Here is an 18,004-nt window from a genome sequence, read left to right as displayed (position 1 = left end):
AAGTTTGCTTTCCAAATGTCACCACTACTTTTCATCTTGCCTGAGTCATCAATGAAGGTGGACACTTATCAGTAATGCAAAGCCTTAGTCACTACACTCTTGATCTCTTCTTTACATTTGTCAATTCAAAAACTTGAACATGAGCTCACTGCATACATCAATGGACACCCCTTATTGCTATAAATAGCCTCTTAATTAGACTGGAAATTCAAGCCAAAACAACCACCAACGCCACCTTGTGGCCACCGCAAACACCCCCACATCCCTCCCCTGTTCGCACACCTCTGCCTCCCTCGTTCTTCGCCTCTGCCACACTGCCCAGCCACGCAGCCACCACCACTTCCGGCCGCTCACACCTCCTAAATAAATCCCCGCTCCCACCCTCATCGTCGAGCCACCTCAGACACCCCCGGAACCACCGCAGCACCGCACAAATCCCCTGTTTTCCCCTGTTTTACTCGACCACCCTCGTCCCCTTCCTTTTTGTTCCGCCGCACCGCAATCACCATCACCGGCGCGCTTTAGCGCCACCGTGCCGCCCAGGCTTCAGTCGCCACCTCCCTTCTCTCTGCCCTTCCTCTTCGTCCGTCCCCTGTTCCTTCGCGGCTCCTCTGCGCCTTACGGGAAACAAGTTCCATTTGGAACTTTGTTTTCCTTTATTTCTTAAGCAGAGGCCCAATTCCCTTGGCCCAAATTTCCAAAGTGAGTTTGTTATTTTGCCCAATTATTTACCAATCTAATTATCTTGTAAAAATAAAACGGTTACTTAAACATTTCAATTAAATAAATTCTTAATGATAATATTATTATATATTTCGACAGAGTTTTGGTTTAAATGATATTCGTATAAAATCGATTTATGGAATATGAATTTAGATTGAAATTTTTGATTAAAAATAACACTATGAAATTATAATTCGTAAATTCAATTATTTATAAACTTAATATAAAGTATTAATTTTAAAGTATTAATCGTTTAATAACTAATTGAATGATTTAATATTGTGAAAGAAATCAAACTCGGAGCTCAGGAAGAACGATCCATCGAACAGGGAATATAAACTACGGTTGAGGTAACATCTATTGCTAACACCCATAATCCCCTTATAAAATGTGTTTTATGAGATTATGAAATATGTTTATAATGATATGTTTTTATAGGATTGTGGGATATGAAATATGTTTATAAGTGTGTTTTATGAATGATGATATTTAAATGTGTTTGTGAATGATTTTATAAGAATGATGTTTATGAGTTACGAATAAGATACGAAACATGATAAATAAAAGTGTAACCGGTTCTGGCAGTTAGTGGGGTTACTATTTCTAGGTCGTGCACGTACCGCCGTACCGCGGGACACCCAACAAGGGAGAGTGCTCCTTGAGGGTTACCGCAAGCTAAAAGAGAAACTATTTAGGTACGGGCGTATGTCCAACAAGGGAGAGTGCTCCTTGAGGACTATCGCAAGGTGGGAGACGTCCCGCAAGGCTAACTTGTCAGTTACCAAGCAAAAAGAAGATTTTAAGAAAGATAATGGGAACTATCAAAGTTTCAAATTATAAATGATGTTTTATTGCATTTATGAAAATGTTTTACTATGTTCTATTCTCCCTGATTGCAAAGTAAATAAAACGAATTGAAATGAGTTTACGCTGTTAGGGTAGTATGTTACTGGGCCTCGGCTCACGATGTTGCTTTTGTTTTAGGTACGAAGAAGATCATGGGATGCCTTAGAGTGAGGATGCAACCATCAAATTCACGATCGATGTTTAGTAGAGACAATTATGTCATTAGTAATAAAGGGATGTATTAATTAAACTCTAAGTTTGATCTCATGATTTGAGTTAAATTTTAATACTAATATTAACCAAATGCTAAAAGTATTTATTGTTAAAGTTTATTTAGTAATTGAAAAAGGTTATGTCGCCTTGGATTTTCCACGAGGGAAATACGGCAAGTGACGCTCCGACTAAATTAGGGTTTCCGCTGCAAATTAAAGATAATTAACCTAATTAATGGTGTTTAGAAGTCGGGGCGTTACAGTTTGGTATCAGAGCCAAGGTTCTGCGACCATAAGTGCTAAACTTTACGGGTTTTGCACGAAATAAAATTTATTAGGTTTTAAGCAAGAATTTTAAGGAATGAGTACAAAGAATATGTTAAAATCATGCTAAGTTAAAATGAAATGAGTGTGAGTGATAGGACGGGGAACGCAACGGGAATGTTTTCCTTATTATGATTTGCAGAATTTCTTAGTCTAATTTCAAGAAGAAAAGATTATCTGAAGTGTTGTATCCTTGCGATCAGATCGGCGATGACTTCAAGCGGAAATATTCCTATTGACGGCACTAGAAACGATAACGATGTTAACGATGGCAATGGTAATCACAAATCTGCATTAGCGCTGGGAGGAATGCAAGAAAGAATTGAAGAATTGCGCAAGGATCCCATTTTCGGGGACACTCCAGGAGAAACAAGCGATAATCGAATGGATTTAATGAGATTGATAATGTCGGAACTTCTGCAAGGAAATCGTCAAAAGCCAAGGTCAGAGCAAGAGGAATGCTCCAACATGTTCAAGAAGTTCGCTTCTCATAAACCCCCTACTTATGATGGCAAGCCAGACCCTACTGAATTTGAGGAATGGATTAGCGATATGGAGAAGTTATTTGATGCAACTCAATGCCCCGAGAAATGGAAGGTCAACTATGCTGTCTTTTACTTGAAAGGACAAGCCAACCTGTGGTGGAAAAGTGTTAAAGGAATCCAAAATGAGCCTGGTTTTGGTTGGGAAAAACTGACGGAAGCTATGCGGGAACAATTTTATCCCTATTCTCTGCAACTGCAAATGGAATCGGAATTTATCAAATTGAGTCAAGGAAAGAAGAATGTTCTAGAATATGCAGTGAAATTCAATGAGCTTGCTCGATTTGCCCCTGACCTGGTGACTACTGATAGGCAAAGGATGAATCGATTTGAAGGAGGATTAAGCATTGAGATCCGTGATCGTCTTTCGAGTTCTAGAATTTCCACTTTCCAAGAGTTGTACGATCGAGCAATTAACGTCGAAAGAATTATCAAGCTTCGAGAAGAAACATATGGAAAACGAAAAGGGAGCTTCGAAGAAAATCAACCGAACAATAAGAAACAAAATGTCAATGTCAGCTATCAAGGAGGGAATAACGGAAACCAAAACTTCAACAAGAATCGTGGATGCGCCAAGTGTGGAAGATGGAACCATACTGAGAAAGAATGTCGAATTGGTACGCGAGATTGTTTCAAATGTGGTAGCAAAGATCACCAAATCAGAGATTGTCCGCAAATACATCGAGAGCAAGGTGATAGGAGAAACGATGAAAACAAAGGAAATGGTGGCACTACAAATTTCAACCGTAATCCCCCACGTGGAGCAACTTCGAATGGAAGAGTGTTTTTAATGCAAGGAAAAGACGATGACGCAAATGACAATGACGACTTCGCTAGTATGGAGTAAAGAATGAATGATCTTTTGAAAACGCGTGATCAAACATCTAGAAAAAAAAAAAAAAAAAAAAAAAAATATAGTCTAAACTGAATGATGGAAATTTTGAAAGTAATATGCGCTAATCAAGTATCAAACTAAGATGTATTACCAACATTAGTTATATGAATGTTATGCTTATGTATGAAATTTTCAATTAAAGAATTATGTGTTTAAGATATGCTTTATGGATTATGTTTATACTGACATGATTGTATTAGTAATAACTAATCGTTACGTATGAAAGTCGTCTTCGATGGAAGTTCTCCTGAGCTCAGAATACGAGATTATTATAACAAATGACTTTTACAAATTATTTGACTATTATAATTGTTAGGTAAATATTTATTGTCATTATATCTATCTTCAGAATTATATTAAAAACATTACTACTTTTGGTAGAAAAATAAAATAAAATAAAATAAAATAAAATTTCAAACGGGATCTCACAAAGAAAATTGGGAGCCTAGTCTACGCTAACAAGTTTGCCCTTTTTTTTTTTTCTTTGCTCCTCGATCCTATTTTATGAAGTAAAGTAAAGATACAAAAGACGATGGCGGAATATAATTGACCTTAATGACGATTAAGACCAACATATAATTTTGCCCCTTTTGTATTCTTTACTCTTCGATTCTAGGTCTTGAGTTGAAGCGGAGTCATTAAAGAAGATGGCGGAATGAAGGCTAGACAATGTCGGAATTGGAATGAAATTGTGAGATCTTGGTTTTAAATAAAATATCGCACTTTTATTCAAATGTTTTCAACTTTCAACAATCATTTTATATAACCAAATTTTCAAGTTTCGAGGACGAAACTTTTTCTAAGGGGGTAAGGATGTAATACCCCGAATTTTTAAAACTCGATTAATTATGTTTATTAGCGCAAAACCGTTTTAAATCTTACTTTTTGACTTTCAATTTAACTACTTTGACTTGGAAATTTAAATATTTTAATGGTAAGAATATTATTATTTTGATTTCATAATTTTATTTTATTTTATTAAAGGTTGTAATTATTTTTGATTTAAGTTCAATTAGAGGAGTAAAATTCAGAAATTTTCCTAATAGTTTGCAATTACCAAAGTACCCTTTTTTTTTTGAGAAACCAAAAATCAGTTTCTTTCTTCCTCCCTCCTCCTTCTCCTTCACGCCACTTTTGCCATGGAAGTCAAAGTTTGCTTTCCAAATGTCACCACTACTTTTCATCTTGCCTGAGTCATCAATGAAGGTGGACACTTATCAGTAATGCAAAGCCTTAGTCACTACACTCTTGATCTCTTCTTTACATTTGTCAATTCAAAAACTTGAACATGAGCTCACTGCATACATCAATGGACACCCCTTATTGCTATAAATAGCCTCTTAATTAGACTGGAAATTCAAGCCAAAACAACCACCAACGCCACCTTGTGGCCACCGCAAACACCCCCACATCCCTCCCCTGTTCGCACACCTCTGCCTCCCTCGTTCTTCGCCTCTGCCACACTGCCCAGCCACGCAGCCACCACCACTTCCGGCCGCTCACACCTCCTAAATAAATCCCCGCTCCCACCCTCATCGTCGAGCCACCTCAGACACCCCCGGAACCACCGCAGCACCGCACAAATCCCCTGTTTTCCCCTGTTTTACTCGACCACCCTCGTCCCCTTCCTTTTTGTTCCGCCGCACCGCAATCACCATCACCGGCGCGCTTTAGCGCCACCGTGCCGCCCAGGCTTCAGTCGCCACCTCCCTTCTCTCTGCCCTTCCTCTTCGTCCGTCCCCTGTTCCTTCGCGGCTCCTCTGCGCCTTACGGGAAACAAGTTCCATTTGGAACTTTGTTTTCCTTTATTTATTAAGCAGAGGCCCAATTCCCTTGGCCCAAATTTCCAAAGTGAGTTTGTTATTTTGCCCAATTATTTACCAATCTAATTATCTTGTAAAAATAAAACGGTTACTTAAACATTTCAATTAAATAAATTCTTAATGATAATATTATTATATATTTCGACAGAGTTTTGGTTTAAATGATATTCGTATAAAATCGATTTATGGAATATGAATTTAGATTGAAATTTTTGATTAAAAATAACATTTTCGTTAACACTATGAAATTATAATTCGTAAATTCAATTATTTATAAACTTAATATAAAGTATTAATTTTAAAGTATTAATCGTTTAATAACTAATTGAATGATTTAATATTGTGAAAGAAATCAAACTCGGAGCTCAGGAAGAACGATCCATCGAGCAGGGAATATAAACTACGGTTGAGGTAACATCTATTGCTAACACCCATAATCCCCTTATAAAATGTGTTTTATGAGATTATGAAATATGTTTATAATTATATGTTTTTATAGGATTGTGGGATATGAAATATGTTTATAAGTGTGTTTTATGAATGATGATATTTAAATGTGTTTGTGAATGATTTTATAAGAATGATGTTTATGAGTTACGAATAAGATACGAAACATGATAAATAAAAGTGTAACCGGTTCTGGCAGTTAGTGGGGTTACTATTTCTAGGTCGTGCACGTACCGCCGTACCGCGGGACACCCAACAAGGGAGAGTGCTCCTTGAGGGTTACCGCAAGCTAAAAGAGAAACTATTTAGGTACGGGCGTATGTCCAACAAGGGAGAGTGCTCCTTGAGGACTATCGCAAGGTGGGAGACGTCCCGCAAGGCTAACTTGTCAGTTACCAAGCAAAAAGAAGATTTTAAGAAAGATAATGGGAACTATCAAAGTTTCAAATTATAAATGATGTTTTATTGCATTTATGAAAATGTTTTACTATGTTCTATTCTCCCTGATTGCAAAGTAAATAAAACGAATTGAAGTGAGTTTACGCTGTTAGGGTAGTATGTTACTGGGCCTCGGCTCACGATGTTGCTTTTGTTTTAGGTACGAAGAAGATCATGGGATGCCTTAGAGTGAGGATGCAACCATCAAATTCACGATCGATGTTTAGTAGAGACAATTATGTCATTAGTAATAAAGGGATGTATTAATTAAACTCTAAGTTTGATCTCATGATTTGAGTTAAATTTTAATACTAATATTAACCAAATGCTAAAAGTATTTATTGTTAAAGTTTATTTAGTAATTGAAAAAGGTTATGTCGCCTTGGATTTTCCACGAGGGAAATACGGCAAGTGACGCTCCGACTAAATTAGGGTTTCCGCTGCAAATTAAAGATAATTAACCTAATTAATGGTGTTTAGAAGTCGGGGCGTTACATCGGTTCTCTCCTCTTCTCTTCAATGGCGTTCCTCTTCCTCTATATACTAAAAATTACTTTGTTTTTTCGCCCCTTTTCCTCCTCTTCTCGGCGCTACCAAAAAATTACTCTGCTTTTTAGGACATCTCCCATGGTGTTCGTTTTGAAGGGCTCCATTTTCCCCCGATCTGACAACTCTCCATCGTCAGTACGTTTTAGCAATTCTCTCTCTCCTCTTTTTCCAAAGTTTCAATATTTTATGTTTCTATTTGATTAATGCCATTATTTCTAATAATGTAGCATCTGATTCTCTCTCTTCTGGGAGATCTCTTCTTAACCCTAATGTCGTCAACGCGCAGGTACTTTATTCATAGCTTCAATTCTCAGATTTTCTTGTTATTATTATCAGATTAATGGCTGATGTTGCTTCAATCAAATATCTAATTTAAATATTTTTAGGGATGATTAGTAATTCAATTTATTTGGTTTTTTGGAATTTGATTCCCAGAAATCCATCGGACTATTGTGTGTATTAATCTCATTTTAATTTCCCACAGAAAAACTTCGCTACATCAAAAAATGGAAAAAATTAGGTATAAGTCAGTTGAAGGTTCATCTGATATTACTAAAGATGATCGTTGCAACTCTTGCCAGGTTAATAACATTTTTTTTAATTTCATAATTTGATTTTTTAATTTTTATTCTAGGTTTTTTTTATTCCTGTTTCTAATTGGGGATAAACTTTGTATAGTCGACAAATGGGATTGCGGTTCATCGTTAGGTAGATTTGTTTTTCCTGATTATACTTCTCAAGGCTTAGACTTGTTCTACTAGTGAAGATTCGTTGCTTCCTTGTTGTATTACGATATCTTGTATGAGGATTGTAATAATCAAGACTTACTCCATAGCGCGCCCATACCCTACTTGCAGGAATAACTAATACAATGGACCATTCAGAGGAGTTTCTTCCTTGTATATCAAACTGTATGGGAATACCGTAAAATCTTTGTTTTGGCCCCTGTACCTACCAGAAACACTAAGAAATTATTATGAGTCAACTTAAAGGAATTATGCTTTTGATGAGCAAGCTATGGATTTCGTTTCTAAAAATGTAGCCTTGTTCAAGAATACGCACTTTTATGTCAACCACTGTGAATATTGTGAATTTATGATGATATTCATGTCAATGTTTGTAACCAGGTAGCTGCTTTTTCTGGAGATGCTCATAGGTCCCTGGAGATATGACGATGTGCAGCAGTAATATCAGATTACCGTATCAGGAATCAGATCTCTTTAGCTAATGGTTTTTCTGCTGCTACATACTATTCCAAAATCAAGATTTCTATGCTTAATTTTCTAATTATGAAAGATACAGAGCAGTATTTTGATGTCCTTTATGAATCATATTTTATATCACTTTGTCCAATGTGATCATTAGCGTCCCTATCTTCATTTGCTGAGCAACACCTTGAATCAAATCAAGAAACTCTAATTATGTTTCTTTGCAGATGGGTTTCAGTGTAGTGGACTCATATGAGATTGGGTTCGAATTTAGATCATGGCTATGTGAATCAGAAAACTAAACGTAAAAGTATCTTTCAGGATTTGCCATCATGTGTTGTTAATTAGTGAATTACAACTTGTTTTCACAAGGGACAGAGAGGAGCTTGTTCCTATTCATGATATCTTATTATTATTTTTAGTGAAATTGGATTGTTTAAAACTCAATGCTTTCTTAAATTCATTCTTAACAAGCTTCATTGTTCTCTCAGTCTTAGAATGCTAATGCTTGTATTTGGGTTCTTATGTGCGGAAATGGTACAAGGCTTGTATTTTCCTTGATGGTCATGATAATGATGAATGGAAGCTGAACACATGACTGGAAGTAAAAAGGTCCAACAGAAACTATGTGGAAGTTTAGAGTTTTGATGTTAATATTTTTGCATTATGTTTCTGGTAAGTGTAGTGCTTTTTCTCAGGTTCATGATGTTATGTTTCTCGTCTCTTCATGATAGCAAGAGAAGTGTGCTAAAACATCGTTTTCATTCTTATGATATGAATATTTTTGTTTTGTTCCTTGTCAAAAATTCTATTTTTTCTAAATTTGTTGGAAATGGAAGTTGTATTGTACAAAACTAGAGCATAAGCAAAGTTGCATTATATATATGTTAAACTCTTGGTTCCCTCGTCCCTAATAAAATGTTACTTTTCTTGCCCTGTCCCTAATAAAATGTTTCTTTCTCTTGTCCAGTCCCTAATAAATGTTCCTTTTTCGCAGGCGAGATAGGACCAAGCATTTCTGTCCAAATGGGTTGGATGCAATCATTTTGTGGCAACCTCTGAGTGAAGTGCCTGTAAGTATTGCTTAAACAAGTAGGATCTTGTGGCACTATCATGGGTCGGGTGTTCGGGTCGTTGAAACCTTGTTATACAAGCATACAATAGTTCAAATGCGACAGTTAGTTGTTTTCCTTGTCTTCAGTTCAAAAGCAAAAATAGTTTGCTTTGTAGATTTGGTGTATATGATGTTGATTACATTTTTTGAGCATTGTTGTAATATAGGAATCATGCCAATAAATCAGTAATACCCAGAAAGGGGGTTTTACGTTATTTTTATTTATTTTTGCAATAAATTGTTACCTTTTTTCCTGAAAAAATAAGAAGAATATAAAATGGCTTGTAATATAAAAGATTACGGTTAAGTACGGGAACTGTTCTAATTCCTCCATGATCTGCTTTTAGGAAGGGAATAGAGTGTTGTGATAATACAAAAATTAGAACAAACTTATCTGATGTGATGAACGGATAGATGAACAATTGTTGCGTCATGAACACCCACTGTCCTAAAAGACGTTTCCACGCTACTTTCCGGTGCAGTAGAACAGAATGCGATCGTCCTCCAGGATTAGCGCAACTCCGACCTTATTTTTCCAATCCTTCTTTGTCCCTGGACCTATGGAGAACAATTTAGGATGAATCTATGACAAATAAGAAAATGAGATTGAATATATGGGTTCTATATACCTTACCTCTCTTGCTTGGATTTTTTTCGTTTATACCCTAATCAGATAGGAAAGACAAACTCTTGAACATAATCTAAAGTTTTTTTTAAAAATCAAAGTAGGTGCTTTGACATCTGATTATGCCGACAAATTACAATAGGGATTCCATTTGAAACTCCATCTGAAAATTGATGCATCAGTAGGGGGGTTGGTTTAGTTCTTGAAAAGAGGCAATCTTTTGTGTGTCTATCTTTGTTGAATTGATCGGAGGCTGTATTGTTTAAGCAGTTGGAGATTCAAAAGCACATGTGCACAACAGTAAGGCCAGTAGGCCAATAGAGGAAGATTTCTAGGAGAGGGGGAAGACTGGACGAAAGGCTACTATTGTTCAAGGGTATGTATTGAAGCCAAATTTTGATAATTTCTTTGCTTGAACTACTTTATGGAGCGTTTGTTTCATCTCACGAGGTAGTATATATTGGCCAGATATATTTCTTTTCCTCTGCCTTGGGATATATTCTTGTTAAGTTACTTTATACTCCCTAAAGCTTCAAGTGCTTAATTCTTTGTAAAGAGATGCTTAAGGTTTGTTATTATGTGTTTAAACGTAAGTTAAATATTTCTAGAGTCCCAGACATTAACTAATTACCGATACTTAACCTATATATAAACATATGCAGAGAAATATAAGTCAATCTACACTTTTCCTACTAGGAAACCAGTTTCTTTACTATCTGTTCTTATCTTCCTTATCTTCTCCTCTTGTTTCATTTGAAGCCATACTCATCATTCCCTGGAACTATTCTTAGCATGATATGAGATATCTTTCTTCGTATCAAACAACATGTTACTGACTATGGAGCTTATTGATGGCATCTTCGTATCCATAAATCGAACAGAATGTATCCTGTCCCATAATTGAGATTCGTTAAATAAAAAGGAGAAATAGCAAAGTCAAAGTGGTTAGTTTTCTGAGAACCGTGACGCACCTCTCAAGGGTGCGTCATAACGTGTCCCTTTTCGATGATTTAACTGCTTTCCTCGCCCTTTTTATGAACTTTTAAACTAACCTAATATGATTGTTCTATCACGCCTAACAAATATAATATTTTTGGGAAATCGGATTATCATGCTAGGTCCCTTAATGTTATTTAAATCAGATAATCACGATCGAATTAGTATTATATGTTGCATATTGCTAAAATCAACTCAGATTAGTTTAATAGTTAACGCATGTCCCTTCAATTATTTATGCTGAGCTAGTAAGGATATCCTGCCTCTGGAGTTATCGACGAGCGAATTACTCCTCTCGGTAGTTACAGTCCCCCGAACCCTCAATCTCTACCTTGCGGGTGTATATTGAGAGATCCCCACACCAGGGATCACAAGGGAACCTACGGCCGTCGTGGTCAAACATAATTGCACTCCCTTTATGTCACGATAACCGGGTTTTGTCAGTTTTTCTCATTGTTGTTAAAAACTGAATGACGACTCCTATATTACTAGTCAATTGGGTGTATACTCACAGGAAATCCAATTACACTTGATTGAATAAAAAGAATCGTCACACCCACGAGGGACAAGGTCACGCATTAGCCTCGCGCTTTTTCGACCCCCTCATAGTGGCGACTCCACTGGGGATAGTGAAGGAAATACTCGTGCTTGTAGGTAATCAAAATAGCCGAAGGGTGAAACGATCCTACCCCGCGTTTATTTCCCCATCAAGTTGGGACGACCTGAAAATCAGCATATTAATGTGAACGGGCAGAACATCATAACGAATCTCGGCTCCCTCGGGAGTTGGGATTAAGGATACCTTTTTTCGCCAATTGGGGGGTGCATACGCCGCGCATGTTTCCCACTCGGTACTTGTGCAGGTAGTACACCTATCCCGAACCCAATCGCTCGCTCATTAGGTCCCTCTCGCCTGCATGCCCCCTTGGCTTGCACTTGCGGGTTGGCCTCTTGAGCGAAATTCGTCTGTTGAAGACACTACCTCGACCGGGGCATGTGTTGGATCTACGATAGAAGCGGTACCAAGCCAGGCGCAAATACTACCCATAGAAGCCTATCATAAACTACGTGACATATTTAATTTTCAAATCCATGATTGTAATGTAGTTATGTGTAGCGAACTATGTGACTATGTTATGATTGTGTGTACGAATAATGCTAGACAAATAATGCTAGAAAACCAACGACCTTAAAAGTTGCCCAAACATTCATAAACCAATTAGCCAAAGAGTTATACCGAAACACGTGTTCCGCAAGCCCGAACGATCGCCACAAAAACAAGCGACGCTCGGGATGGCCTGTAACGAATCCCACAAACGCTGCACAACGCGTAAAGGACGTTATTAGGCAAGCACGCAAAATTAAGTCGCATAAAACAAAAGAATATACGCGAACAGAAAACGAGTACCAGTCAGGGACGCATTTTCAATGCCCCTGGCTGGGCGCCAATATTTCTCACGCCCACTGCTAGGCGCTGAAGTTGCTGCCTGGCCTTTGGTCAAGCACAGCAGCCTCGGTGCCCGCGCATAAAAAAATATACGTAGCAAAAAAAAAACTTTTCGTAAAAACAATTGCTACGAGGGCGTATGAAAAAGCACTCGATTCTAAAAGCGACTTGTAAAAAATAAAAAACTCTTTGTGTCGTTGTTAGGCCTCCTACGACGACAATACTCGGCACCAAAACCGAACATGCTAATTAAACAACCTTGAATGTCACATGGGCAAAATATTCAAAAAATAATGTTCGAATAAAGTTTTCAAGAAAAAAATAAATGTTCAAATAAATCCGAGTCTAGACTAGGCTATGCCAAAATACAATCCAAATCCTAAGTCTTAGTTGTCTTATCCATAGAATCGGTCCTAACGCTTGGTGTCGTTCTGCAAGTTAAAAGGTTAAATCATATTGAGTCTCCCTTCCTGACATTTAAATCAATAAGCACCCATATGTAATTTTCATCCCTTGCTAAGAGTCTACGGCCTCAATACTCTCTCTCACCAATAAAAGAATATATTATAGTCTTTGCAAAATGGAAACAGTCACATTCTGAAAATCATTCCCACATAGTCGCACAACCCCCAAAGTGAACCTAAGGTATCAACACCATTGGCAAAGAAAAAAATTAATGGCCTCAAGGCTTATAATCACATTGGGTCACGACTATCATAGTCCTCTCGAGTCACTCGTTCCTTGAAATACTACTAAGTACGGACTAAAAGATTTTCCATGAATGCAACATGACCAACCATGAGAATACCCAAATCGGCATACCATAAGGCTACCATTGGGGTAAAGCAATACACACTAAGAGAGAAGCCGCACTAATGATTCTAGTCTTGCAAAAATAAAAATTCGATCTCCCCAACTGACTACCTTGCCAACATTAAGCAAAATGGCGCATAACAAATGAACACCCAAGGGTTAAAATCTAAAGTGTCAACCAACGAAAGTTATGGTCCAATTAGCCTAAGTCTGAGAGTTGCTTGGTCAAGTATTATAGGCTTACGCCACGTCATTATTTTGAGTCTAGGCCACCTCCTTGTATTCATACACGGGTTATAATCAGAAAGATTAATGAAAGTTTGAGTCTAAATCACAACTTCCAATTAAATCCCAGAAACTAGAATCTGAAAAGAAACAAAAATTACTTTCGATGTAATTCTTTCGTTAAAATTCAATAAGGTAAAAACAACATTTTGAATCTACGCTATTTGCATATTTTAAGAAACGACTAAATACGCTTGCAAAGTAAGACAATTTAAAAGGTCCACCCTAGGCCTACTAAAATTAAAGGTCCACTATAGGCCTACCAAAATTAAGGGTCCACTATAGGCCTACCAAACGAGGCTCATTCAGTCTCGCCTCGTGACTCAAAGACCACAACCATCTACCTTTTAGCCTAAATAAAAAGGGGGGAAAACCCGAGCGAAAAAGAAAAATAATAGAAAGAGAAAAGGGAGAGCGAAAAGAGCAAACCATGAAATATTAAAAAGAAAGAGAAAAGGGAAAAGAGCGAGCCATGAAATACTTAGCCCGTACCTCCCAAAGTGCGGAATTTACCCAAGTAAACGAAGGAAAAGAATTGAGTCAACCAATCCAAATCATAAAATTCTACGATGTCTACCCTTTCCAATCCTTATGCTCTTAGACGCCTTCGCTCTGGGGTCCCTGTGCAACTCATTTAACCCGTCCATGTTCTCATTGCCATAACCTAAGAAACCATTACCTCAACTCTTGTTTTTGAACTCGTTGTCAACCGCAAACCACGTACGGCCATTGACACGTGCGTCATACCCATTATTTCCAAAACCTGCTCTTACACCACCATTAGCACAAGGACCATATAACTTATTTGGATACATCCTGTTGATATACCCTTGAGCCATCCCCATGCTATTCATTGGCCTTGGTTGATGTAATCCTCATGCTTGACCAATACCTATACAAATTATCCTATCTCATTCAACCCATCTTTCAAGCCGTCTTGAGTCACAAACACAAAAAAAGGAAACAAATGAAAATTGCAAAAAAATAATAAAATGTGAATGATAAAAAAGAAACTTTGCAAAAGCGCCTCTAAAAATCTAAAAAAAGAAAAACGAAGCATTTAGCGCACCAAAAAAGAATCCGTCCCAGGAGTCATTTTCAGCGCCCAGAGCTGGGCGCCGAAATCTTTAGCGCCCCTGCCTGGGCGCTGAATCTCTCTGCTTGCTAAAATTTGTCCAGAAGTGCTCGTCATTTTATCCGCACATGCACGGAAAAATAACGAACACTTGGAGGGGTACAACACGCATTCAGATATACGTACCACCAAAGAAATACATGTACTCAAAAAATATATATAAAACAAATTTTTGGCTTACGGCAAAGCAGTAGATTAAAATAATAATAAACTTCACTTATTCTACCGTTTCAAATGATATGTTTCCACCTCAGAACATACTTATCAAATTCGGCATTCTAAGAAACCATTTTCTAGGCTAAGAACTACGCAAGACCTGATTCCAAATTAAAATTATTTAAGGCGGATACGTAGGCAATCCATGATTCGGTCCAACCAATTTGCAAAAATATTAAAGCCTATAGAAAAACAAGAATAAAAAAATAGAAGTCCCTTATTGAAATTTAATTACTTGCAATCCAAGTCGAAAGAAAATTTTAGGTCAAAGGAAGAATCCAAGTCATCAAGATGCCAAAATTAATGAGCACACATCGAAAAATAATAAGGGCACGTACCCTTGCCAGAAGGAGCTCTCACACTCCTAGGTACTTAGCCAAGACTCAAAAGATCGCTTTGCCTCAATTGAATGGGGGGCTAGTGCAAGCGTCCATGACCTCTAAAGTACTCGACTTGACCCTCCCTAAAAGCAAAATAACTCACTTAAAGACTTTCTTTCACCACTAGACACAGTCATGATCGCCAACAAGTAGTAAGGGCAGTAAGCTTGCAATAAAGAGGATTGTTCTACGGCATCGCCCCATCGTTCCTTCGAACTCAGGGCACCCGTTCATAGTAATTCAAATGCTTGCTAATCCCCTTTGGAAAAAATCAGACATTGTTAATAGGACTTGGCACTTAACCAAGGCTCACCCTACTCAGACATATGACACGGGCATCTAAAATCGAAATCTAAAAGCATCATTAATGAGAAGACATGATAGCAACTGGGGGCTAAAAATTGAAATGAAAGAGCTAGGGAGAGAACTAGGTATACCTTGACCTTTTGTACGGACATACACCAAGTAAATCTAAGTCAATTTGAAAACGGTTTATATTCCCGCAATTCTGGAAAAGATGGCCCTAAAAAGCCCAAAGCACGTGCCGCACGGGCACAAGTAATATCTTGACGCCTGCACCCTGGCTTCCAGCAAATCCTTAGACAGCATTCCAAAAACCGTAACAGTATTTTGATTCACTTATGTAATCCTGTACGAACCCTTCTATAAGTCAACTTACTTAGGACACCTTGGACTGTACACAGTCGGATTCGGATTTTAAATAATTTTCAAATAATTTTCAAAAGACTTCTTCGAACATAATAAAGTGTCGTTGGTTTAAGCTAAGTATGCGTTTATCTCAATATTGCAAGTGAGTCAAAAGGTTTCTAAATATGATTATGGGTAAAGAAAGGCACCTAGCTTTTGGTCAAGGCACACTTCAACATGTGACTACCTTGACCATGGCAATGTCGCACAATACGACATTTACAAGAGAAGTAAGCAAATCACTACTCGAACATACCTCGCACTAAACGAGTCTGGTTCAAACTATTCATGATCCGTGTCACCATGAATGCATAAAAACGTATGCAAAGCATTATAGCACCAAGCCAATCCCGTAGCTACAATTGGGGGCTTGATAAAAACACTCTAAAAATGCTCGAAATGACGATTTTATCGCAAATTCTCGACGCTAATGCTATACATACATCATAGGGGCACAATCCTAAGCTAAGTATGCGTTTATCTCAATATTGCAAGTGAGTCAAAAGGTTTCTAAATATGATTATGGGTAAAGAAAGGCACCTAGCTTTTGGTCAAGGCACACTTCAACATGTGACTACCTTGGCCATGGCAATGTCGCACAATACGACATTTACAAGAGAAGTAAGCAAATCACTACTCGAACATACCTCGCACTAAACGAGTCTGGTTCAAACTATTCATGATCCGTGTCACCATGAATGCATAAAAACGTATGCAAAGCATTATAGCACCAAGCCAATCCCGTAGCTACAATTGGGGGCTTGATAAAAACACTCTAAAAATGCTCGAAATGACGATTTTATCGCAAATTCTCGACGCTAATGCTGTACATACATCATAGGGGCACAATCCTAAGCTTTAATCGTGTAAAACGAACCTTAGAATGGCTGCAACCCCTCCTAAATTCTAAACACTACTTAGAATATATAAAGTCACCCCACTAACAAGGGTAACTGAAAGTCGCGAGTCACCAAAACTCCGATCAAACCACTGCACATAACGCTCGCCCTATAAAGCGCCCGTTACACAGTCTACATCGTTCCGAAGCAAAAGCGAAAGAAAAAATACTGTCAAAGTTCTGCCCAGAAATCATTTTCAACGCCTAGAGCTGGGCGCCGATATCTTTAACACCCCAGCCTGGGCGCTGAATCTTTCTTCTAGCCAAGTTTTGCCCAGATATAAAAATAAAAAAAAGGCATATGAATCCTCGCATCGAACGAAGTGATAAGCCGTGCAAACCCACGCGGAAGGTGCTACACTTGTTCGAGCACCTGAACGAGGCGTGATGAAAGTACTCCAATGCAAAAAATAATGATATCCCAACACCTGGAGAAATGTTCTAATACAGGTTGTTAGGCCACACAAGCTTACGTCGCACCATAAGTTCAACCATCCCACGGTACAAGTCTAAAAGAGAGAGAGAGTAAGGCATATTGCACTAACACGGGCACGACCAAGAGCACATGTAAAAGAGGCAAAGACTACTTATCGCCCAAATTCAAAATGCAAGCCACACGACTTCTACATTAAGGATTAAAGGTAGCAAAATATTACCTACCACGAAAGGGATAGCTCGCACCTACACGAGCGGAACCCCAAGGCATCTTTCTCGAAAGAATCTACAAAATCGTACGCCAAAAGGAAGCATCCCAACATGCATACTTGGGGGCTCCAAGCTACGAAACAACCATAGCAAAATAAAAAATCTCGAAGCAAATGTTTGAACAATCGAAAGGGTACGATGTTTGAGCCCACTTCATGAATGGGCCTGACCCCTATCAAGCTTTTAAGCAAACTATTCAAAATCAGTCATTGTTCAGAAAAAAAATGATTCAAGCAAACTGATTAATGGACCGCACACGACGGCCATTCTATGAACGCTCGTTCGCACATACATATCATCATTCACGAACGCGTTCAAAAGAAAAAAAATATATACAAAAGCGATCAAAGTCTTACGCCTCAAGGTATGTTCCTCGGGCCATATAGACTCGCCCGACTATCGCAATAACTGTACACCTTAAGAGCAACAGTTCCTTAAAATAACCGCCCCAAAGAGACAAGCACCGTAGTCCACCAATCGGCTACGGCTTCTCAAGAAAATTATCACGTTCTAAAAACAAAGAAAAAAACAAAAGAAAAGAGAATACATAGAACTTCCAAGTGAAATAAACGAATGAACAAGAGGCCAACTGTGTCATCAAAAGACCAGCCCGAACAACACTTTCAACGCCCCACCTGGGCGTGAATTATTTCAACGCCCAGGCCTGGGCGCCAA

General features: G+C 38.1%; 1 long non-coding RNA gene across 1 annotated transcript; it reads left to right on the top strand.

Annotated features, from left to right (window-relative positions):
• The first annotated feature begins 226 nt into the window (after positions 1–226).
• On the top strand, positions 227–1,830 carry LOC130466992 (uncharacterized). The gene is made up of 3 exons (XR_008927151.1): positions 227–702; positions 1,012–1,073; positions 1,708–1,830. It is a non-coding gene; the product is annotated as an uncharacterized lncRNA (long non-coding RNA).
• The last annotated feature ends 16,174 nt before the right edge of the window (positions 1,831–18,004 follow it).

This window comes from Spinacia oleracea, chromosome 2, assembly GCF_020520425.1.
Source record: "Spinacia oleracea cultivar Varoflay chromosome 2, BTI_SOV_V1, whole genome shotgun sequence".
Taxonomy (NCBI): Eukaryota; Viridiplantae; Streptophyta; class Magnoliopsida; order Caryophyllales; family Amaranthaceae; genus Spinacia; species Spinacia oleracea.
This window is presented reverse-complemented; position numbering and strand designations above follow the sequence as displayed.